Raw genomic sequence first — 9,535 nt, forward strand, 5'->3', positions numbered from 1 at the left:
ACTTCTTCTTTCATAGAATATTTTTCTAAATTTTTTACATTATAATCTTGCAAATCAACTAATAACATATAACTTATCAACAAGCAGTGATAGGGGAATGAGTCCACCATTATATTGTAATTAACACGTCCCAATTTGATCGGTCGCAAATAATGTAGCTGAATTATATAATTCCTATATTGCCAAAATCTATAGCTGACAAAAGTTGCCATTCGTAGTACGAATATCGGTGTAATCTACATCGTGAAATAAATAAATTATCAAGTAAAGCTGCGGGCAACTTTACAATACTCAATAAATAAAAAAAGTCAAGTTAACTCGCAAAAAGGAAAAAATCCTTTGCTTACTAGGAAGAATTTTCAATTCCATATTCAAACCATCGATGATGATTATGTTCCAGATACGGCTTGCCCTCACACATTCGATATTTCTGCGTCAAGAAAAATAATAATACTAGGTATGGAATAAAAAAAGATTAACAATTAGACAATTCTTTACCGAGCATGAATTCGATATTGAAATTAATGACCAACTATAGTAAAGAGTCTGACAGATAAAAATCAATCTTTCTTGGTGACTTTTCTTAACCGGCTAATTGTTTGATTCAAATACCTTTATTGAAGTCAAATGACCAACTATAGTGAAGAGTCTGACAATGAAGGGGAAACAAAAAGATTACGTTTATACTCCAACAATTCAGCATGCTGAAAATAAAAGTCAGCTCTGACATGTTCCAAATGAAGGATTTTTTATACATTACTCAAAGACAGTGATGTTATTTTATTCTTTGAATCAATTCAAATCAACAACAATGATGCAAAGAAAGTGGAAAAATCGATCAGTTTCTGTCAGAAAAATAAAAGATTTTGATTTTTAATTAGGATTTTTTATAATCAGCGCCTTTTATCCGCAGTCAATTATTCCCCGTCAAAGTTCGCTAATTCAAATTCAAAAAGCAGCATGTATTTTAGAAGCATAACGTGCTTATGATCATCAATCTTAGATTGTCAAATTTTAAGATGCAACCATTGGCTTGACTATTATAATATAGAATGTAAATAATGTACATAATATTGACATAATAAAATTTTTATTGTTATTATTATTGTTGTTGTCATTCTTGTTGTTATTTTCATATTATATTATGTTATGTTATTTTATATTATTAATATCAATAACAATAATATAAGTAGTGTTAGTTGTAATAGTATAAATATATATAATATATAAATAATATAATATATAAATATTCACAAATTATTTTTGACAAAACATTAGAAAAAATTTTGTTTTTTGTCGCAAATTTATTTATCAGTTATTATATATCTAATCCTTTGCATTCAAATGTCCACTCAAAGTCTAGCATATCACTCGGATGTTCCCTTCAAGGAAACATCAGAGTTAATCAGGGAGTAACTAATTCCACCACAATTTTTTGAGAAATGCATATTTACCTAAAGTTTTCTATTAAAATGGCACAAAAAAGCAAATCACAATATGGTACAATTACCAAGATATATGAAAAAAATATCAGCCGATTTCATGCCGGAAGGGAATATGCGAAGTGCGTTCACGACGGTCTGAGCGCTTTTCTAATCCGCTCAAAGAGAGTGATAAAAAAGATTTTTATAGTAATGGTATGCGATATAATAAAATTTAATATGATAAAGAAACAATTATAAAATTGGAGAAAGAGATTTTCAAAGCTGAGCTCAGTTCGTATTGAAACGTCCAGCAGTACAAATAGATCTTTGTACTGATAAGTCAGAAAATCAAAAAATTAATATTGTTTTTGTATATATCGCTTTGTGATTTCATAATTTACAATTAGAGATTTCCAACTCATTTATTTATCCATTTTTTTATTAAAACAATAGCAAAATATTCAAACACGAATGAGTCTCATAATATAAACAACAGTAGTGAAGACGAATTCCAGATAGACATTTATACAGACATGTTAGAAAAAATAAACATTAACCAATTAAATATTAATCAAAATTAATATTAATCAAAACGATAATAGTAATAACGATATCATTCAACCAACAAGAAAACGAAAAAATCTCATAGATTGTGATAGCGATGAAAATGGTGTAGACGAGTTGTTTCAAAATTTATCAGTAAAAAATTATAATGAATAAAATTTTGATTTTTTTATAAAAAATGTCCGTCAATATCTACAAATTTATATAAATCAAATATCATTATAACGCATTACTTGGTTCCAAACTATACAATATAATGATGCAGGTTCTAAGTCAACGTTTTCACGACGAAGTGCTGCCGCCGAATTGCTAATACTTCGGGATGACTGCGAATACAAAGAACTAATATATTATTCAATATTTTCTAAACACTTGCCGTGAAACAAATATATATCGATGTCACATTTAGAAGAAATCACCGTGAGAAGTACACGTTATTATCGAAAAAAGATATAATACAGGGGGATATTTATGAGTTTCTCTGCCAGGCAACGGTTCTTCGAGTCATCTGTCGACCACAGCTATTGAGTAAATGTTGAATTTCGTGTAAGTTGTATTTCACGATGACTGAACAACGAAACACGGAATTGTTCAGCTTCATCAGCACCCATACAATCCTGACCTGGCTCCCTGTGACTTCTGGTTATTCCCCAAATTGAAAAATCGTCTTAAGGAAAGACGTAGAGGAAATAAAAAGGAACACGATGAAGTAGCTATTAGCTATTCCAAAAGCTGAATACAACGAGTGTTTCCAAAAGTGGGAAAATCGCTTGTAATTTTCAAAGGGGAGTACTTTGAAGGAGATATCATCGCTAGTGATCAGATTTAGTTCTTTCTCCTACTAGAGCACAAATTCAGATATAAGACCTCATATAAATATGAGAAATTGAAAAGTGTGAGTTCACAAACTACTGAACTACCTACTTTATCATTATGTTACGTATACCTAGGGTATAACCTACACAAGATTATACACTGATACTATAGGCACATAGAGATAAGTCAGTTTACCGCTTGTACTAGTAGTTCATATTCTGTTCATACCTATTGCTGAAGTCATACGCTTCGAGTGAAATGTGATGAACAACCTTAAAGCTTTACATTTGCGAATGAATTATTTTCAAAAAAATATCATTTTTAACGCGATTTTTTTTCAAAGGAAATAAAGCTTTTCCAAAAATTCGAAAAAGCGGGGCCCTAGATTAAATCTCTGTCTTTAATATGAAATCTTATTTAACAAAATCGGTCGTGAATTATACTTGTTCTCATTGTTGATGTAAATCAAAACCAGGAATGATGAATAATCTTAATGCGAGTACATACTCCTATTGTACTTTGCACAGGCCCGCATACATACGTATATCATGTCAAGTATCTCCTTTGCTTTTTTATTCGAATGTTTTTGGAATGATTTCCTTACTGCCTTTCCTTCAATACACATTTCGCATGTCTCCTTTGATCCATAGTTATTTATTTTCATATTGGTTGCAAGTCCTTTAATAAATACTTTCTTTAGAGTATCCGGACCCACATGCCCTAATTTCCTATGCTGTGTATGTAAAAATCGTTACGTTTGTTCGCCTCCATTAATTTATGATTCATCCACAGTTTGGGTAAATTTCCCACTATCATTTCTTTACGATCGATTATTGTAAATTGATTATTTTTTAAATTAATTTCAAAACAATTATTTTCGATTGTTTTTCAAATAAATTTTCATATAATCTTAGTGCATATAAAATTTTATTTTTATAACTCTTTTCAAAAATTTAATAGACATTTAATCGTACTTGTACCGCTATCTTCGATTTTCATCGATTTCATCGATTTTATCTTACAACTTGCTGTATACACTTCATCGTTGACCTTTTAATTCGTCTAAAACCTCTTTGTTATTAGTTCTATGTATCGTAGCTTCCACATCATGTGTCTTTTTTATAAGTATTTGGTTTTGTGCAAAAATTACTATTATTGGTTACCTTGTTCGCTTTTTACAAATTTGTTCTTCCATGGTTTATAACTTCAGTAGCATTTTTTTAAAGGACCTCTTTTTGCAGAAGAAATACTCGATTAAGTTAGTACGCTCAGTCAGTTACTCAGTTATTTTGAATATTTACTTCTTTCTCACACATGTACATTTTCTGTCTCTATTATTTTTTTTTTTTTTTTTTTTTTTTCTAATTAAACTTAACATCACGTTCTTTTCTAATCTGTTTTCAAGTCCTTTTATAAGACTATAATATGAATACGGTAAACTACTTAAAACCATTACTGAATAGTTTCTCTGTAATATTTTCGTCCATTGCCGATAACTGATTATTTATCTCTACCATAGAATTAATATTTTTTTCCATATTTTTGCCATTTTGAAGATTTGAACTAGAATAGATATTTTAATAATAAGACTTTATTTGATAAAGACGATTTTGATGATATTTTTGCAAAGCAATCCAAGCTTTTTTTATAATTGCGCCCTTGCGTATGTGTATAAACTGGACATCCTCTAACAAACTAATAGTTACTTTTATTTTACTATTCTTGGTTATCTGGAATCGCTAACCTGTCTTTTACTATCCACAATATTTACTATACATTACTATTACATAATTTACTATCCATATTCCATAATTCTTGTCTTGTAAGGATCAATTCCATTTTATATATCCGTAATTGATAGTTTTCATTGTCATGTTTCTTCCTACTTAATTATTTCGAACTTTTCTGTTTTTGTTATAATATACTTTAATTACTTTAATTCCTGGAACTATAAGTTATTGTAGGTAACCATTAGGTCTTAAGTATGAAATGTTCGATTACCTCAAGTACCTGAAGTTTGATACCCGATATCTCTGATATTTCACTTTGACAGATCTCTGTCTTTTTTTTCTCTTTTTTTTTTTTTTTTATTGAGAAGGTGTGTCATCAACCTTTCAAAGGCATGTTTTGGTTTGCGATTATCTGTCGAATTGTCTTTTGCAGATTAAATTTTGTACAGCATGAATAAGTCCATCATTCGCGTTATTTTCAAATATAGATTCCGTTGTATAATTAATACATCGCAGACAACTCAAAGTATCAATGAAGTATTTGACAAGAATATGGCTTAATGAAGGCACAGTACGTCGATGATTTAAGAAGTTCCAATCTAACGATTTTGATCTTCAAAATGAACCACGCGGACCATATGATAAGGTAGGTAATGATGAACCTAAAGCTGCAGTGGAAGCGAATACATCATTTCTCGAAGAGAAATCGTTTCGAAGCTTGCTATTCTTTGCTGTCGCTACGTAAAGACGAATCATTTTTACACCGTATTGTTAGATGTAATAAAAAAAATGGCAAGCGTTCGGCACAATGATTCGATAAATATGAAGTGTCAAAACACTCACTAAAACTAAAAATTTATATTTATTTATTATTATTAAATTTATATTCACCAAAAAAAGCTAATGGTATCCGTTTAGTGGCCCACCGCTGGTGTTTTTCATTATAGCTTCATAAAACATGGTCAATCGATTACAGTGGATGTCTATTGTAATCAATTAGACAAAATGATGGGAGACCTAGGAATTAAGTAGCTGAGATTGGTGAATAAACCCAGGTCAATCCTTTTGCAGGACAATGCTCGATCACATATCGTACGAATAACGTTGCTCAAACTACAAGAGCTGGACCTGAAAACTTTGTTACCCACCATATTCCCCAAAGCTTATACCAACTAACTATCATTTCTTCCAGGAATTGAATCACTTCTTGCAAGGAAAAATATTTAATTCCCAACAAGCTGTAGAAAACGCTTTTTGCGATTTTATCACCACTCGTTCTCCATACCTCTTCGCTGCCAGCATTAATAAGTTACTGTTAAAATGGCAAAACTGTATCGATAGTTTAGGCACATACTTTGATTAATTACACTGCTTCTTGCTTGAAATATAATAAACCAAACTTTCACTTCGAAATCGGACATGTCATATTTAATGACATAATAATTGAGCAATGGCGGAGAATAGTGTAATAGTGTAATTTCAAGCTATGGCAAAATAGTGTAACTTCTTATCACTTTATTACGTTTAGATGTAGATAGATTGCCTCTATTCCTTCAACATCACATAAAGCAAATGATATGTGATTAATCTACAAAGGTCGAACCGAGTCAATATCATCGATAATTAAACAGTTGGCATTGCTAATATTAACATAAATCCATTTTCCAATGCTTTTTGAAATAATCGAAATTTCTTCAAATGCTGAAGAAAACTTTCTTGGATATTTTTGGGAGATTCTTTGATAACGCTAACTTTCATTAAATGCTCTTACACATTCTATACTTACTTTTTGTAGCATTATTAATTATTTCAATTAATATCACATAAAATTTATATAACATTAACACTAAAACTACCAACACTTCATGTTCCTATCGTAACCGATCCTTACACAAAAGTTATTGTTTTTGTAATTAAGGTAAATAGTAGTCAATTTGTTACTAAATCCTATCATTACCGATCAAATTAATCGTTTTCAAACTTGTACAACTTTCACATATTTAAACGATATCAGATCACTATCAAATTTTATAGCTTTTCTTAAAATGTGCATACAATGTATTTTTCAATATTTACTTCTAGTTTTATTTTTTTTTTCTGAGAATATATAATAACCTGTCCTATTTGTAGCAGCCAGTCTATATAACCGGTCGAGAAAATATGATATTTACAAATCAGTATCAAGTCAGTATCAGTCTTTACAATCAGTGCAAAAGGAAGGCTATCTCAATGTAGCATGACCAACTGAAAAGAAATAAACCTTCTTGTTACATTGTCTGAACAAGACGTCATCAAATGGTTGATAACTCTGTTTCATAGCAAATGCACTCAAACAGCAGAAGTAGACGACGCAGTACAATATTATAATTCAAGGAGTACAGTACATCATAATGCAATAGTTCTAAAGTGTTTCGTTTGCAATTTCATATTATAAAAGCTAATTTGAAAAAAGAAAAAGTAAAGCAGCAATATTTTGATGTAAATTTGGCATTTCGTACATAGTACATTATTCTGTGGTGAATATTTACTCTAAAAATGTCAAGGCGGTCCAAAAATATGATATTATTAAATCTACTAAACAACTTAGATAAAAAGTATTCGGATTTTGATGAACAAGAACTTTCCGAAACTGAAGACAACATACAAAGAGATGATGAGCTATTTACAACAGACTTAAAGGTCTCAGACAGCAATAATGAAGATAAGAACATTATAAATAAGCGTCAAAGGCAAAAGAGAAGGAGATTATTATTGAGTTCGAAAATGAGAGTGATGTAGAGAAATATATAGAAATTACTTCTTATGAAACAATTTCGGAAGGAATAGAATAGAAAGTTCTACACCTGAAAAGACATCAGTTTATAATATTTTTAGAAAAATGTTCGATCCGACAGCATATGCTAAACGACATCATGAAAGGAAAAGTAAAGACTGCATTTTCTTTCATTTATCACCGTATAATGGAATATATAAAAACGTGCACAAAAGCAGAAGCATTCAGAGAGTTAGGGACTAAGGGGGAACTAAACGCAACATAATTAGATACATTTGCTATATGCTCTCAGGCATATATAATGCACAAAAATTTAGATCTTATATTTATGGAATAAGAAATGGGGATTCCGTATTTTTTTCAATAATCATGAGCAGAAATATATTTACAGAAATTATGAAGTTTATACGATACGATAAGAAGAGCGAAAGAAGCGTTTAAAAACAATAAATTTGCTATGATATCTAAAATATAAGACCGATTTATTGAGAATAACCAAAATTGTTATAAATCAGGTGCATATATTACTATTGATGAGCAGTTGTTTCCATCTAAGACTAGGTGTAGATTAATATATAATATATATAGATTAATATAAAATAAATTTAGAATAAAATTCTGCTTAACATCTCACGTCAACAGTAAGTATGTAATAAGTGGATTTTCCTATTTGGGAAAAAAGAAAATATTGCATTCCACTCGGAGTGTTCGTTGTTCTCAAATTGATAGAACGGAATGCAAATGTAACAATAAATAAATTTTTACTAATGTTTTACTAGTCACAAAATTACTTGCAAAAAGTAATTTTAGAACCATCCGTAGAAGTAAAAGGGAATTACCTAAATTTTCCAAACAATGGAAAGACAATGATACACTTTTCAAGCAAACTTCTACTAATCCTTCTAAAATGCTTCTACTAATCCCTTGTCATACTTTGACGAGTCTGATTCGTGATAAAAATTTCGGGCCAAACGTAAACCTCACGATAGTGCCATAAGAAAGCGCATGAGAAGATTAGTTATAGAAGATGAAAGTAGTGAAAAAGAAAATATAACACCTAAATAGAGTGGATCATGGGATTGGAAGAAAATGAATAACGTACCAATAAGTTAGACCTATTCCTAGTCTTGTGATATAAAAGACTTTATTCTGAATCAATTAAACGAAAATCTTATAATTACTTTTTATTGTTTTCGATGAAAATTTGTAGGATATATTAGTTACACAAACAAATCTTTACGCACATCAAATAATAAAGGATGAGGGAAAAAAAAGGAAGGTGGATGATATTTGGTTTCCAGTTACCCACGATGAAATGAAGGCCTACTATGCGCTCTGTATTTCGATAAGCAAATCAAAAAATCAAATATAGAAATGTATTGATCTAAACGAGAAGTGATAAAAACTCCTATATTTTGGAAAGTAATGCTTTTCAAAAGATTTCGACAAATATCACAATTTTTACATTTCACCGATAATGAAACGACTGACAGTAACGACCACCTTCGAAAGATAGGACCAATCACCATTTTCTGGAACGAAAAATTTAATGAAATTTACATACCGGATAAAAATATATGTATCAATATAAATCATTAATGAGATATAACGGCCACTTAATATATAAACAATTTAATCCGTCAAAACGAGCGAGATTCGGATTAAAAATACATAAATTATGTGAGGCACATAGTGGATTCTCCTGCAATTTTAAAATATATATTGCTCAGGATAAAACTTAGCCAAATGATAATGCATCAGAAAATGTTGTCACGGAATTGATAAAATCCGTAGTAAACGAAGGATACGCATTGTTCCTTGACAATTGATACTTCTGCCCCAATCTCTTCCTAATAGTTTGTTAGCTCTAAGATGGAGGAATAAACGCGATGTTTATATACTGTCAACCAACCACGCAATTGTGGAACTAACTGAAGTTGACTGAACTTGACGAATAAACAATATAAGAAGACATTGAAGCCCAACTGTGTGATTGAATATAATAAAAGAATGGTTGGAATTGATCTCCAAGATCAAATGCTGGTCTGTTCCCCTATTACGAGAAAATTCCTGAAAAGCTATAGAAAACTTTTTTTTTACATGTCTGACATGGCTCTGTTTAATACATATATCATGAAGAAAAAAAAATACACAATCAAGGAAAATAGACGATTATAGAATAAATATAACTGAGACAATTTTAAAACATGTACAGCTACCTGATTATA

The 9,535-nt window shown here is 30.3% G+C and overlaps 1 pseudogene; it reads left to right on the plus strand.

Annotated features, from left to right (window-relative positions):
- Nucleotides 1-5,437: 5,437 nt before the first annotated feature.
- Nucleotides 5,438-5,897, plus strand: LOC127070866 (histone-lysine N-methyltransferase SETMAR-like; annotated as a pseudogene).
- The last annotated feature ends 3,638 nt before the right edge of the window (nucleotides 5,898-9,535 follow it).

The sequence above is a fragment of the Vespula vulgaris genome, chromosome 19, assembly GCF_905475345.1.
Source record: "Vespula vulgaris chromosome 19, iyVesVulg1.1, whole genome shotgun sequence".
Taxonomy (NCBI): domain Eukaryota; kingdom Metazoa; phylum Arthropoda; class Insecta; order Hymenoptera; family Vespidae; genus Vespula; species Vespula vulgaris.